The sequence below is a fragment of the Cotesia glomerata genome, linkage group LG7, assembly GCF_020080835.1.
Source record: "Cotesia glomerata isolate CgM1 linkage group LG7, MPM_Cglom_v2.3, whole genome shotgun sequence".
NCBI classification, from domain to species: Eukaryota; Metazoa; Arthropoda; class Insecta; order Hymenoptera; family Braconidae; genus Cotesia; species Cotesia glomerata.
In genome coordinates, this window is record NC_058164.1 from 5,944,961 (window position 1) to 5,961,199 (window position 16,239).

Below are 16,239 nucleotides of genomic sequence, written 5' to 3' on the forward strand. Positions count from 1 at the left end.
AAATTTTATGACACCCGAGTCGAAATTCGAGTTCCGTTTTAACCGTAATTTTTTCCCATCTCAATTTTACGGTCAAAACAGACTTGGCGCTGTATTGATAGCTCATTTAAACTGAGCCTGGTTTCACCGTAACTAGTGGAGTTTTGTCCCATTCTACCACGATTACGGTCAAACCAGGCTTGAAATAATGATAATAATAATAATAATAAATAATAATAAATTAAATTTTAAAATTCTTAGGGGTCCGGGTTCAAATCCAATTGAAATCACATTTATTTATTTTTTTTTTGTTTTAATCACTGCAATAATATTTATTATTATAATTAATAATTATTATTGTTATAAGAAATAAGTAATAGTAATTAATAATAATTGTCATTAACATAAAAATTTGTAATTAACAATTATTACAATTACTACTATCAAGATTGTTTATGAGCACAAAAAAATATATAAAATTAATTTTGTAATAAAAAACAAAATGGATGATTTCCCCAAATTTGAGTCTTTTTACGAACAGGGGTTATTTATTGTCCAGTTTATACATATTAAGGAGTAAGGAAATAGGAGGAAAGCGATTACTTATGGTAACTTAACCTAATACGCTTCGTAAATAAAGAAATAATTAAAAGTCGCTTTGCCCCAACCGAGAACCGAACTTGGAACCTATCGCTCGTCAAGACTTACGCGCTACCCGCATCGCTACACTGCCGATTGGTAAAAGGCGAATCTCAGTAGTCTCATAAACTTTTTAAATGACGCGTCTTGAAATGACTAAGTTCTGAGTGGAATCTGAAAAAGAACTTTACGGAGAAATTAAATGAATAGTAATAATTATATTTATAGACATTCAAAATTGAAATTTAGTTACCCATTCTCAATTATTAATCTTATACTTCTATTTTCAATTGTAAGATTCGGTAATTGCTTATTTTCACGGGGTGTGAAATCAACATGATTAGATTATTTTCTACTTAATAGATATTTTTTTTTTTTTTTAGAATAAATCTAAAATAGAAAAATTTTTCAAAATTTTTTTCAAAAATGTTAATTTTGGGATAAGAAAAATTATGAAACATTTCAATTTTTTAACTAAAAACAAATTATGAAAAATTTCAAATTTTGGATTAAAAAAAAGTTTTAGCAAAATATCGAAAAATCGATAATTAAAAAAATTTTTTTTTTCTACTTTGTAAAATATTTTTTATCAGAGTAAATCTAAAATAGAAAAATTTTTTTAATTTTTGAAAAATTTCAATTTTAGAGTAAAAAATATGAAAACGTCAGTTGTTGATTAAAAAACTATGAAAAATATCAAAAATTAATTACTTTTAAAAAATGTGAAATTAAACAATTACCTGCGATTCTTATATATTTTAAAACTTTTTTCAGTGAAAATATGTGAACTAAGCTGAATTTAGAAAAGAATAATATTTTTTTTCCAAAATTCAAATTTTTGAAAGAAAAACCCTTCTCTGAGATTATTATTGTTATTATTATTATTATTAAATTTTTAATTTTTAAATGTCAACTTTTCATGTTTTTTATTAATTTAAATTTTCGCGCCTAAGAACTACAAGATGGCAAGAGAAATAATAATAATCAACAAGATGACAAATATAGTAATAATATTTATAATGATAATATTATACTCCTGGAAATTTTTACGGTAAAAACAGACCTGCGTACGCCTGTTTTAACCGTACTTATTCTCCGATACCGTCTTGTACGGTCAAAATAGACTCGATTTTTAGCGGCATATTAGACTTCAAAGAGTTGGGACATTTTTACGGTCAAAACGGGACTCGAATTTTTACTCGGGCAGTTAAATATTAATTTATATTCCATACATCAATCATGTGAACAACCATAAACAATTACCGCCAATTAATCCAAGCGACATCGATAATACAATATTGTATATTCTTGGTAATAATTCACAGTTTATATTTATAGTTGTGGCATAAAACAATGAGTAGGACAAACGAGCAATGTCCAACGAGAACGGGCCCACGCAGGCACCTTAATAACAAAATAATAGTAAACCCAGTATAGAATAGAGCGACGAGTAAATTTTATTGATAATTCGAAATATAAATTGCTCTCAGAGTCCGCGATATAGAAGTGAGTAATGGCGACAGGGTGAAGTAAACGCGATTGTTCCAAAATGGAGCGGTTATGTGTGAGTAGAGCTTTGGAGAAAAATTATTGGAATACGCGGGAAATATAATATCCGTGTAAGCGGTAATGCTGGTAATGGTAGGTAAGGCGATCGTAAAATGGTCACTCTGGGGGCACATAACTGTAAATTATGACAGCGGAAATGTATGTGTATATAGCGGTGGTGAAAAACCGTTTGGGTCCTTTCCACGTTTGCTAAGTATCTTTCCCTTTTTTCGATCTTTTTTTTTTCTTTTTACTATTTTACTTTTCGGGTGGTCCTTTTTCGGTCTTTCCGCTATTTTTTATTGTTATTATTTTTTCTTTATTACTCCTTTTGCACATTTTGTCGTAGGCATTGGTGTGGAACACTGAGATTTCGCTTCGCTTGAAATTTCTACAGTTCAAGCATTAAATTGGCCTTAAGCCAAATTTTGTGAATTTACATTGCAAATTACATTTCATCCGCATCATACACACATTACTTTTTATATCTTGATTTTCGTTTATTTTATTATTTCTTCTTCTTTTTTTCCGTCAATTTCATTTAACGTAATTTTATCATATTCTTTTTTTTTTTTTTCGTCAAATGAACAGAGTCTGGCTGTCCATGAGCGACAATTGAATAATTCAATAATAATTTAAGATTTTAAACAAACTGTAAATTACAAATTGTAATTTATAAATAAAAGCTAAAAATTATTTTATCCTTATTTATATTTTTCAGTCAAGTTAAAAAGAATAATTAACCGAGTTGTGTACAGTTGAATTTTATTTTCATTTATGAAGTAATTTATGCATTCGCATGAGAAAGAACATTAAATGCTCAACGAAATGTGTTTCCCTATCTAGTCTCGTTTAATAAAATTTATATTCCTCGTGTGCTTTCATTATGAAGTTTTCATTTAGTGAGCTGTTAAAGGGAAAAAAATATTTTATGTTATTGAGGTAATAACAAGGGTGGATTTCTCGACACATATGGCTTCAAGATTTTAGTCACGATACACTATTTTCTATACGGTTATATTACGCCACCCATTCACAGCTAACTCTGAGTCATTTCTATAAAAAAACGTGGAATAACGATGACATTTAGTTTTTTAACGCGGTTTTATTTCATTTAGAGCTATTTGTAATCAACTGGAACTTGTACTCATTTTTAATTCACTTAAGTATAGATTATTTTATTTATAAATAAACTAGCTGTTACCCGCCCGCTCCGCTGGGCACTTTATAAAATTGTATTTTGAGATCTAGACTTGAAATTCAATTGAAGTATTGTTCTGACTTGCACAGATTGAAAATTCTTTCGGATTGGCCTGTACCTTTTATCCATGTCATAATTCTAGCGAATATCCATTGTAACTTTCAATGTGCAATCACTATAACATTCCCGTGGCTATCTCCAAAAATGGATAATCATTTTTGGATTTACGATTTTAATTTTTGATTTTACGAAATATCTCAAAATGAATAGCCAAATTTCTTTTCCACATCTCAAGTGTTTAGAAAATGTTTTCTTTTTAATCTGTTACATTCCCGCGATCCCGTAATAAGAACAATTCATTGGTTATGTGATCAGCAAAAATGAAATGTATGCAAAATACTTAGTCCGTTGACTATATAGCTACATGTAAAGTTAAATTTTAGAAACCTTACAATGACTTTTTCGCCGCTGCCAAAGAGACGATTGTGGTAAGAAAATATAATTATTAAAAAAAGAAAATATTTTAATCCGTTGACCTTGGAGGCCATCCCTGTAATTACTTGTTTCTCTTAAGATTCTATCAAATTTTATATCTCTAGGAAATATATTTGAAGAATATGAATTTTTTGACAACTATCACTCCCGCACTCTTATGTGAGAGAAAAATTTCGTAAGATCCTATTCGAAATGATTTTTACATTAAAAATAAAATATTCCAACAAAACTTCGAGTCCATAGAAACTATTGTTTTGAAAAGAAATATTTTCATTGTTAACGCTTCCGCAGTCTCTTTGGGATTGGAATTTGATAAAATTCATTCTTAGCTGAACTCGACATGATACATGAAGACTCCCACCAAATTTGAAGTCTGTCGAAGTTACAGTTTGGAAATTAAAATTTTAGATTTTAACACCCACCCCCGCAATTCCTATCGGAAGTAAACTTTATTGAAATCCATTTTGAGATGATCTCTACAGGAGAAATAACAGATTTCTACCAAATTTATAGTTTTCAGAAGCTATATTTTGGAAATGAACATTTTTTATTGTCAACACCCACCCCGCGATCCTTATTGGAGGTGATTCGTTGTAAAATCCGTTCTTAGATCATTTCTATATCACATATAGAAGACTCCTATCAAATTTAAAGTCTATAGCAGCTATAGCTTTGAAATTAAAAATTTTAATTGTTAATACCCACCCCCGCAAACCCCTGTGGGGTGATAAAATTGAATTTTATAATTTTTTAATTAACGCCCACGCAAGGATTTGTGAGGGTAGCATTTCATAAAATTCTTTCTTTACAGCTCAAAAACTCCAAAAAAATCAATCTAGCCAAGTTTCAATCCTTTAGCTGCTATAGATTAAAAGGTACAATTTCTTTTAATTTTACGCCCACGCACGGACATGTGGGGGTAGAATTTAATGAAATTTATTCTTAACAGCTCAAAAACGCCAAAAAAGCATTCTGGCCATATTTCAAAGTATTAATAGCTATAGATTGAAATTTACGAATTTTTTCTTAATTTGACGCCCACGCACGCGCACGCCAGGGGGGTGGAATGTCACAGAATTCGTTTTTAAAAAATTTCTAAATGTAATTTGAAACATTCTGACCAAGTTTTGAACTATTAAAAGCCATAATTGAAAAATATGAATTTTTTTTCGTGAACACCCCCGCAACCCCCCTTGTGGGTGGAATTTCGTGAAATCCGTTCTTAGCTGACCTCTACTTGGCAAAAGGAATATTCCTGCCAAATTTCAAGTCTCTAGGTCTTATAGTTCCAGAGATATCGTGATGAGTGACTATCTATATCTATAGAAAGTCTCCTATATATATATAGATTTCAAGAAGCTGCTGGACTTTCAAGTAGGTCATACTACAGTATTGCCGAGAGGGATGTTACTAGCCTTTGATTTCGCGCTAAGTAGTTTGGAATTAGTTATAGTCAGCCCCAGAGGGATCTAAATTTTGAAGATAAATATTTACTGAAACATTAATTTATTAAAAAGGTATATATAAAAATAAAAATGTTACTTCATAGTTAATTTAATCAAAAATCCATTTGAGAAGCTTTTTAAAAGATTAAAAAAAAAAACATTTTTACTTTAAAACTAAATACTTAAAATTTTAACTCTCTTGTAGTGAGAAAATTTGGCGATCATGCGCCATCTGTCGGAAATTTTCAATACTAATTTTATTTAAAAATTATATATGACCATATTAAGATTCAGATTATAATATTGGTAAAAATTATGTTCAGGTTTTAAAATAAATATGTAAAATTGAACTTATAAAAATATTATTCCAAACTATTTTTTTTTAAGCACTGCGTTGTATTGCAAGTTGTAAATTTTGATAAAATTAAATGATATTGTACTGCTGGAAATTCATAAGTGCGCAATCGAATTACACGAATTTATATAACGTTAAATATATATGTGATATATTAATCTAAATGTTATCACTATCAGATATTCAATGAAACATTATACGCCAGTGTGCTTACGATTATGTACAATAATGTCCATATGTATGTATGTACGCTTATACATCTATATACAATTTATATGTATATGCATACATATATATATATATATATATATATATATATATATATATATATGCATTTAACCGATTGATAACAATTGTAACCGCACTGCAACCGCAGATACGACTGTTACAGAACGCATATCGACTAATAGAGGACAGTAATAGAACTCGAGATGGAAGCGCCACCAGGGTGAATCTAGGCCTCATGGTGTAATCTGAAATCGAGTCATTATGGTATTCCATGCACCTCGGTATAGCTTAACCTTCGTCTATTATATATACGTCTACATGTTCAACTATTACTGGCTGTTGCTTTGAGACAATGATTGTATGCACCAGTAAATACCTAATAAATTTCCGGTCGATAGTTTACGTTCAGTTACTACTGCTCTGTCAATTTACAATTTACATCTATACTTAAATGGCTGATAAATATAATATTAACAATTGTTATTTTTTTTATTGCACTGAGTCTTCCAATCAATTATACGTCTGCTGCAGAGAGTTTGTGGTGAAAGTTGATATTGAAGTTTAGATATTGATGGTAACTTACAATTGGCTGATAGCTTGAATTACATACACTAAACTAACAAGTATACTGTTTCAAATAAGAAGCCAAATAATATTTGACTGTTAATATTTGAGAAAAGTTTGAATTTGTAAAGTATTAATTAAACATATTATTGATACAGTAACAACAAATTTTAATTACATAAAAATCTATTAAAATGTGTAACGAAATACCCGAATATCAACATCTCAGTAAACGAATATCAAATTATTCGAGCAGAAAATAAAAATGTGGTTTCAAAAAATGTAATCAATTATCTACAAGAAGTTGTTATGGTTTCTGGAAATAAAAATCTCTATTTTGCCGTGATACTATCAACCGATATTGATTTGGTTCTATTTAATGTTTGCGTAATTTACTAAAGTGTTCATCAAGCAAATGCATTTTTTATAGTTTCTTTTTCATTAATAACGCTCCAAAAATTAGCGGAAAAACTATCAATCAAATATTTACACTTACGCGAGTTCAGAAAGCCGGATGCACATTTTGAATCAGATGAATAATTTAGAATTTTACGCCGAAAAATGTCCTGTCGATCAACAGATCAGTGAAATTTTTAGTAAGTCGAAATTATTTTGATTAATTTACCAGACAAGAAAATTTTCTTAATAGAAATATTTTTTTTCTTCAATGTAAATTTGAAGATTGAAATTTAAAACTTTTTAATTACTACACCGATAAAAAATTAACTTGATTCAAGATGAAAAATTTTGGAGAATAATTTTTTAATAACTCAAGCGCTTGGTCGAGTTGATGCAAACAATAAGCTCAAAGATAGTGCTTGTAATGTAACGTAGTATGTAGGATAAAAATCAGTATGGTGGAATAGATAGTAGAGAGCTGAATAGATAGTATAGTACTATAGAGAAAGCAGCGTAGTATCATAGTTAAATAAGAGACAAGGTATAAACTTTGAGTGTAACACAGACTTGGAGTGCTCAAACATGATCGCGTAATTAAACGAGAATCTATGTACTCCGAGGCAAGCGCGGTTGATGATGTTGACTGTAATCGGGTAGCGAACCCGGGTGGCCTTTGGGGTGAACATCGAGGTTGATGCATGTGCACTGCTCGTTGAAGTACGTAGAGGGTAAGTGTGTGGGGCGACATATGATGACAGGCGGCATTACTATATCCTGAGCTGACAAACGGGCTCACTATCGCTGACATTAACCCCGGCAACACGCCTCCTTATATTCACAGCTATCCGTATATCTAAATACAAAGGAGGTGACTAGGCCAATCACTATTATGTTAAGTATACGCTCAATAAATTATCCCATTGCACAGCAGTAGAACTTCGCTCTGAATATTTATCGCGCTCGAAATATTCCGTTTATTTATTTGTTAACTGATAGAATTTGAAATTCCCGAATTTTGTTTAATTTTCACAGGGAATATTTTTCATAAATTTGTAATTAATTAATTGGCTTGGTTCCAATATGAGCGAAAATTTAATTATTCTTTAAAATATGTTTTATTAATTATGAAAAAAAAAAAAGATAAATCAATGCTGACCGAGATTGAGAATGACAGGAATTAAAAGTAAAAATTGAATGAGATATTTACATTTAAAATGTAACAATGATATTTAATTAGCTGTTGGAATATTTTTTGGTGGAAACAAACAATTAGTGAGTTGAATTATTTTCAATAAAAAAAAAAAAAAAAAAAAAAGGCAATGCAATTAATTAATACTGATAAAGAATGAAATGTTTGATTGCTTTGGTATTCTTTGTGTGGAAATATTAATTGGTTGTTACTAAAGCTTATTTTTATTTTTTTTACAATGAGATAATTCAATAAAGCAATACAAAATTTCATTTCTCCGGGATTTTATTTAATGATTTTTTCAATTATTTGTAATTAAAGAATTATAAAAAAATTTATCATGTGATCTGTCTTTGTAAAAAAGAATTATATTTCAAAAATATACCTCAAAGTTGTATTGAAGAATATTTAAATTATTGTTGTATGAAATGAGAAAATTCTCCGACGCATTAATATATATTCAAATTTACCAACTCACAACCTCGAGTTGATAAATAGGAAGATAGCCGGACTAATCCAAGGTATTATTGTTTCGAATTTACCTCCGGCACATACCATACACAGTGAATACAACGCCCGTAGAGGAGCGCAAGTATAATAGGAAGATAGCCTCGAACCCGCAGTCGGTTTTGTCTTTATACTCGATTCGCTCGATCCATTAACGTTAATTAACGTCACAAAATCGATAGCAATCAACTGTGCGGCGAACACACCGGAAAATCCACGATCATTAAATAACTTCTAGCCAATAGTGGTTTCCCGAAGTATCTAGAGTCTGATGTGCAATTGATTGCCCAGTATCCATATCAGGAGCAACATCTCGTAGTTTCAAACCTTCTCATGCACCCGATGCCCGACTACTCACTGATTTATTAAGAAAATTCAAAAGTTACTAAATGCTTGATCATTTAAAAATAAATTATCTATGCAATCGCCTTTTATCATCGACGACAACAGAAGAATTTTCACCCGAGCAACTCGTCTGTCCTGAAAGTGAGTGACGTTTAAACTATTACGACAACTGGTATAACAAACTTACAAGCTGGAATATGCATGGATGCATCAACAGACAGTGAAAGAAAAATCAAAAAGTGACGTTGATTTATGCGAAGACACTATACACGACGACTTGGCATCACCACAAGACATATTGTATGCTACCGAGAAATGGAATAAGAAACGACCCAAAGTTCATTCGTGAGTTCGCTACCAAAGTTCACGCAGTTATTTCGCGAGTTGTGTGCTCGTATGCTATAAGACTACCGGGAAATATATATGTTACTATACTAGTTTGTGCGAGCTCAAGTTATAATGAACTTTCTCCATAATTAAAAATTTCACTTTGCTTATATTTTATGTCTTACAACTTATACTTAATAATGGATTATTAATCAAGATATTTATTAATAAGTTCCTTCGAAACCAGATTTCGAAAGATCGCTGGCAAAGTTACACTTTAATTAGCACAGTTACTTTAACTTTGTTGAAAGGAAAGTTTTGATGCTTTACGAGTTTTAGTTTTCAAAATTAATTGTTGTTATACATTTCAAGGGAGGAATTTTGTGATTTCGCCAATTTTTATAGAAGACTAGATTTATTTTTAGATTTTATATATTTTCTAGAAAATTGGTTTAAAAATTAATTCATCACAAATGAGCTCTTCTAAAGAGTGATAAAAATTATTTTTACTTTGAAGATTAATATGTTAAATTTAACTCTCTTGTAGGGAGACAATTCAGCTACCATGCGCCACCTGTCGGATTTTACGGTACTATTTTTGGTCGAAAAATTTGAGAATATCAGACCAAAAATGGACATATCAGCCTATAGAAAATTTTTTCACAGGTTTTAATATAATCTTTGGATTGTTTGTGATAGCAGAGAGATTGAAGATTGAAATAAATTGAATTTCACACAAAATAATAATGCTAGGAAATTTATTATGAAATATTATCTGGTTGATAACTTTATCAGCGGTTACAGATTTTCATTCGATGCGTGTAATTTATCGCGATGATTTCTGGCGGTATTTTGTTTCGTATCCGGTTACTCTAAAGGACAAGTGTGATCAAACGAATTGTTTTATTCATAAGATAAATTTGTATAAGTTTGGCATTTATAATTTCAATTTGAAAGATAAATACTGAAAAGTGAATAAAAAAATAAGCTAAAGTCTGACCGAGTTTGAATTTTATCTTAAAGTTTTAAAAGTAAATCATCAACCGGGTGAACATTAATCTGATTTACTAATAACGACTATAAATCACTTAAATCGTGTAAAAATGGAAGCTAGATAAAGATAATTCTTTAATAATAATGAGGATGGTTGGTAGGTCCATGAGGGAAACGTCAGCTGCGAGCGTCCATTAACTTAGAAAACTAATCGCTAAACTTTCTACTCACTAACTATCCAGAATTCAATTACCATATCCTCGTCTGTGCCTCTTTCACGTGCTCTCTGGTGAGGTGATGCCAGAAATATGCGCGCTACCCTTATATATGCATAGTACGGGTATGTAGAGTGTATGCATATATCCATATAGTATACCATATACTGACTCGAGACGCGTTAGAGCTTGCAAAGACTGTTAAATCAAATTAACGAGGAAACTTATAATTTTCTGATCGATCATGGACATTTATGGCCTCTATAATCACTATTATTATCGAAACTTTTGATCTTTCACCCGAACGCTGCTAAGTCATTTCTACGAATAATTCATCAACTTCACTGAGCGGTTCAATGAACAATTTTAAGGCAGAGGAAATTTAAGAAAAATGTTTTTTCAATGATTACATCCTTAACTCAACAAAATTGCCGACTGTGTAAAATTTAAAATTTTAATTCTGAATTAAATATCGAAGATACGGAAAAATTATGAGGGATCAATTTTGTGGAAAATTAAATTTTCTGTTACAAAGATCTTAGTGATTTTTTATCAAAAAATTTCAACAGTCCGAAAATGCAACATTTACAAAACAAAAATAACGCTTTACCGAGCTCAGATGTCGAATTCTCAAATTGTTCTACCAACAGTATAAATTAAAGCACGCTATAAATTACTGGAATCTAGAATAAAATAATTCATACAAACAAACATTTAAGTATAAACAATTCTCTCGGTATGATACTCAGCTTTATAATATAACTGCATAGAAAACAATAGCCACAGCTCGTACTATTTTCCGCAGTTTTCCTCTTACAAAGGCTGTCGCTGCGGAAGAACACAAGAAATAAAATTGACAGTAAAAAGAAGCAAAGACGGCAGATACCTACCGAACAAAGCACCCGAAGCAAAGCAAGGGAAACCCAGTAACATAATATACAAACAGAGCTCTTTATAAAGAGCCACTATATTGGTACAAGCACACATATACATTACAATGATATTTCTTGCGCAATAAACCATAAACTGGTTTTGGCTTCCAATTTCCAATGACCGGCAGTCTTGACTTCCATTCCACGTGAGTCCATCTTGCTTTGAGCACCAGTTACAGAATGGAAGGTATTTTCGGGTTGAGGATTTCTGGGATCGAGAGTTCTTTGAATGTGAATACGGAGCTGGGAAACTAGATCCTGGTTTCCGTCACTGAGGAATACTACGGCCATGACTAGGAAGAACATACTGGCAAGATGCCACCAACATTTTAACATGCATATCACTAACTTAGTTGTTGCTTTGATATTCAACTACTCAACCACTTTGGGTATAAAATTAAACGTTTCAAGAGAATGTAGGATGCACATAACCGCTCAAAAGTTGCTATACTCTGTATCTACTCTGACATGTTGTTCTGCATTCACGACGATCTTATCATCAACAAGTGTCTCGCTCCCGTCACGAAAATGTCGTCATTTAGCGCCGTGTATCTTGTGTTTAATTAATACATCTCTTCACCTTCTCTGCACTTTCCACCACCAAAATTATATTTTAGAGTGTGCAGAGAAAAGAATCCTGAGAATTTGTCCATGTTTGTGCAATCGAGGATGAAGAATGTCTGATGATATGCTAAATCTTTCAGTGCAGATCGATTGGGCATTTGATTTATACAGATGAATAATTTTGAACAGTATTATTATTTTATGTTGCGCTCGACTTGTATGATAATCCTTGAAATGCAGATGGTAATGATTTCTATGCTGCTTCGTGAGGATCACTGATTCTAGGTATTCGAATTCAAATTCCTGTCGATTGACTAATGCGGATAAATTAGTCAACAATTTACATTCCGGTATATTGGGGGTGACCAAGTTGCACTTGGGTTGAAATGGTTAGATAGAGGAAAGGGAAAATTAAGAAATTTTGAGCAATTTGTTGTTAAGGATGTTAACATCAGAAAAATTATGATGAATAGAGGACAATTTTAATTAATTAAAACAATTGTTGAGCCAGGAAATGGAATACCAAAAAAGGACAATTTATATTAATTTATTTATAAAAAAATTCAGCTTCATTTAAGAGAAATAATTTTGAGCGATGATTTTTTGAAGAAGTTGATCATATTGAGTCAAGTAGATAAATTATTGAACTAAAAAATTGTTCTTGGTTTAGATAAATTTTAATTAATTCAAAGTGATGTTTTTGGTTCAAAATTTTTCATCAGTAAATTTAAAAACTGAAAAATCAATATTTTATAAAAATGATTCTTGAAATTATAATTTTAAATGTACTTCTTACATAGTTTTTAAAAATTTTAATTTACACTACAAACGGTAAAAATTCAATTGTTCTTTTTTTAATAAATATGAAAATTTTGAAAGAGAAATTGAAATACAAGATTGATGAAAACATTTATCGCAAGTAATAACACTGTAAGTAACATTTTTAACACTGATTTTACAAGCCTATAGAAGCTAAATAAACTGGAAAAAAATGTTGAAAAAAAAAAAGAAGGGATTAGCTTAGAGATAAAGAAGCTAATAAAGTTCCTGCAGCAGGACTCGTAGCAAGTGACGGGAATTAGTGATAGCGATGTGTAAACTTAAGTGTGAAGATGATACAACTTAAAGAGGATTGAGCAACAATGCGTACACAGGAGCAGTTAACGGAGTGAAATGAAGAGAGATTGCTCTGATACCGAGGCACTTTGCTTTGTACAACACGAATTACCAATGTCGTGTAGTACACTAGTCAGTGCTCTCGTAAACCTCGAGTACATGCCCAAGAGAAAATAGAGGAGTCTGAACTGGAGTAGAGCACAGCAGAGGATACTACTGGCGCAATCGCTATTAAGATTATAGGGCAATTTCTAGTGAAGGTATATACGTCAAGAGACTGTTAAATCCTGGGTAGTAGCATTGTTCACAAAGCTAGAACAATTAGCTTTTATGTTCTTTCGACACAGAAGCTTGATCATCGTTTTTCATGAGCATTAAGCTCGATGTAACTTGGATGTACACGGGTACCTTTGCTTGCTTTAAGAGTACCGGAGATGCATCATTTTTGACTTTCCGACGATTTCGCGAATCAGAACTGTTCTAACTCAAAGCTTTTAAACAAATTTCATTTATATTTTATCTATTGCTTTTGCTGAAACTTCTATTTTAGAGCTTTCGTTGAAATAGTTGGGCTAAATCTTCCTGCTCGGGAGAATAGATCTACGGATTGAGAGAGCCATTGGAGAGTAATAAACCAGATTTTGATATTAAACTCGTCTAAGGAGAATGTTTGAGACGAACAAATACCTTTTTACAGTCAAATCGATTTCTGTTTATTTCAAATTACTTTAAAAAAATTGCAGAGTGGATAATTTTCAATTGCTTTAATCCCTCTGGGCTGAAATTCACAATAAATTGAATAAACATAAAAAAAAAATACAAAATGCGTACTTAAAGATTTTTAAAATAAAAATTAACTTTTTCTGTAGTTTTTTAATATTTTAAAAAAATTTCAGCAATGTATAAAATTTATTAATATAAAAGAAATATTTTTAAGAACAATTGAACAGCTTAAAATTTTTTGTTCAAATTTTGAATTTTTAATAGATCAATTTTTTATTAATAAAATTTGTTTGAACTCAAACTCGCATTTGAATTATGTACAATCTATTAAACAACAACAAATTTAAAAAATCCTTTATGTAAAGAAGATAGACGGAAGAAGAACAAGAAGAAGAAGAATCATCAACTGGTTTCAGGAAGAGCATAAACAAATGACCCAGATATATGTTTATCTGTAGAATATAAATAGCTGGTTCGGGTGCCGTTGGATGTGGGGTGGATCTGGAGAAATAATGATAAAAAAGGTCGGAAAAAATTTAGGAGTTAAGAGCGAATCCATCGCAATCGCAAACAAGTCGATTGGTGATTCTCGGAACTTAATGGCCCGACATTGCGACGAGTGATTCGTGAACTTTTTCAGCAATACTAATACTGCTGACGGTGAATATATACTTATATATAATATATATATGTACAAGACGATAAAGTCAATAAAATTCAGCGGTATTGACTGGCGGTTGGATGTGACTTGTTACTGGAATTTTGCCAGTCACCAATACCCGGTAAAGTACTTACTGACAAAGTTATTATTTGTCAAATTTTAACTATTACAGCCTCATTTTACATACTTTCGGCATTACGTGGAATACATTATTTATCATTATCATTATATATTATTTATGGTAATCGTAAATATCAGAATTTGAATTTATAATATATGGACATTAACTTTAGTATTAATGAGTTTAAATGCCAAAGTGATGGTGCACAATCATTAGTAATTACCTGCAATAAAATTAATATTTGATGACTTTCAGTATTTACTTTTCAATGGGAGCTTAATCACTTGCTTTGAATTTACTCAGTGTTATTATCATTATTTTCATAATTTTCAAATTTGGTATTTATCATAAAATATTATTCTTTCCACCTAAGTATTTAATTATAATAAAATATTTTAAATTATCGCCAAAAATTGTAATTTAAAATAATTATTATCATTATTTATATGAAAAATCTGAATCAAATTCTCATAGTAAGATTGAATTTTTCTTTTCTGACATAAATTTTTTTGTTAAAAATTTTTCATATCTTGAGACTTTTGTCTCGATTCTTATTTTGTCTTTGTGGAATTCGGGGTGAAGCATATACGGAAAAAAAATTGCTAAAGTTTGGGGATGGTTCAGATGCATGCATATATTACTGAAAATTTACATGTAAATGTAAATATGTATGAAGATATATAATACGTATAATATATAATATATAAAGAAAGTGGAAGGATCGAGTACAAAATTCGATCAAGTGCAAGTGCGTTGAACATTGTTATCTTCTTTCCGTATTTCTTACTGGTATATTTGAATGTATGCAATGTATAAAATATAATAATATATATATATATATATATATATATATATATATATATATATATATATATATATATATACAGAATATGTCTATAGATAGTGAAGAACAAGAATGAAGAGAGGAAAGGAGGTAAGACCGCCGGCGGCTGCTGCCGACTTGAGTTTGATCAAAAGTAGAGAAGCAAGTACGTGCACACGGGCTAACTCCTCAAAATTGAGGTAGAAAAGCTCTCGAGCACTGACAATAAAACCCGTGGCCTTTTTTTATGCTGCATCTTCAAAGACTACTCACTATTATTTATTTTTATTTTTTTCTTTTCCGTCTTATCCACCAGTAAAACACAAATTTAATAGACCAAGACAGTAAATGTTTTTCAAATATTTCATTTCAAACAGAATTTATTTCTAATGAAAAAAAAAAAAACGCTTCTTCTTATTCTTCTTTTTTTTTTCGTTGCATTTCCGTCTCTATTGACGGAGTTTATCTCCTGACAAATCTAGTATAGTAACCAGTCAATTGAAAAGGGAGAAAAATAAACACCTAAGGATTATTGAGTTACTAGAAATTTTCATAACTCACCAATTTTATGAACATTTTTTAAGATATTCTTGTGAAAAAAAATTCTTTGAGCATCATTTTTATCTAGTGTAAAAAAATTTTCTTTAATTTTTATGAAAATTCCAATAAATTTCTGATAAAATTTAAGAGTCATCTATATGAAAAATTTCAAACACACAGAAAAAAAAAAGTTCTTGAATCAAGTATATAATTTTGAAAAACTTAATATTCTTGATTTAAGTAGAAAAATTCTTGATTTAAAGAAATTTTACTTGATTCAAGAATTTCTCGTCTTGATTCAAGACAATTACCTTCTTCAAAATTATATTC

The 16,239-nt window shown here is 30.5% G+C and overlaps 1 protein-coding gene across 8 annotated transcripts in view; it reads right to left on the reverse strand.

Annotated features, from left to right (window-relative positions):
• Positions 1-16,239, reverse strand: part of LOC123269892 (glutamate receptor ionotropic, kainate 2) — a 163,764-nt gene that overhangs the window by 49,457 nt on the left and 98,068 nt on the right. The window lies entirely within an intron of this gene.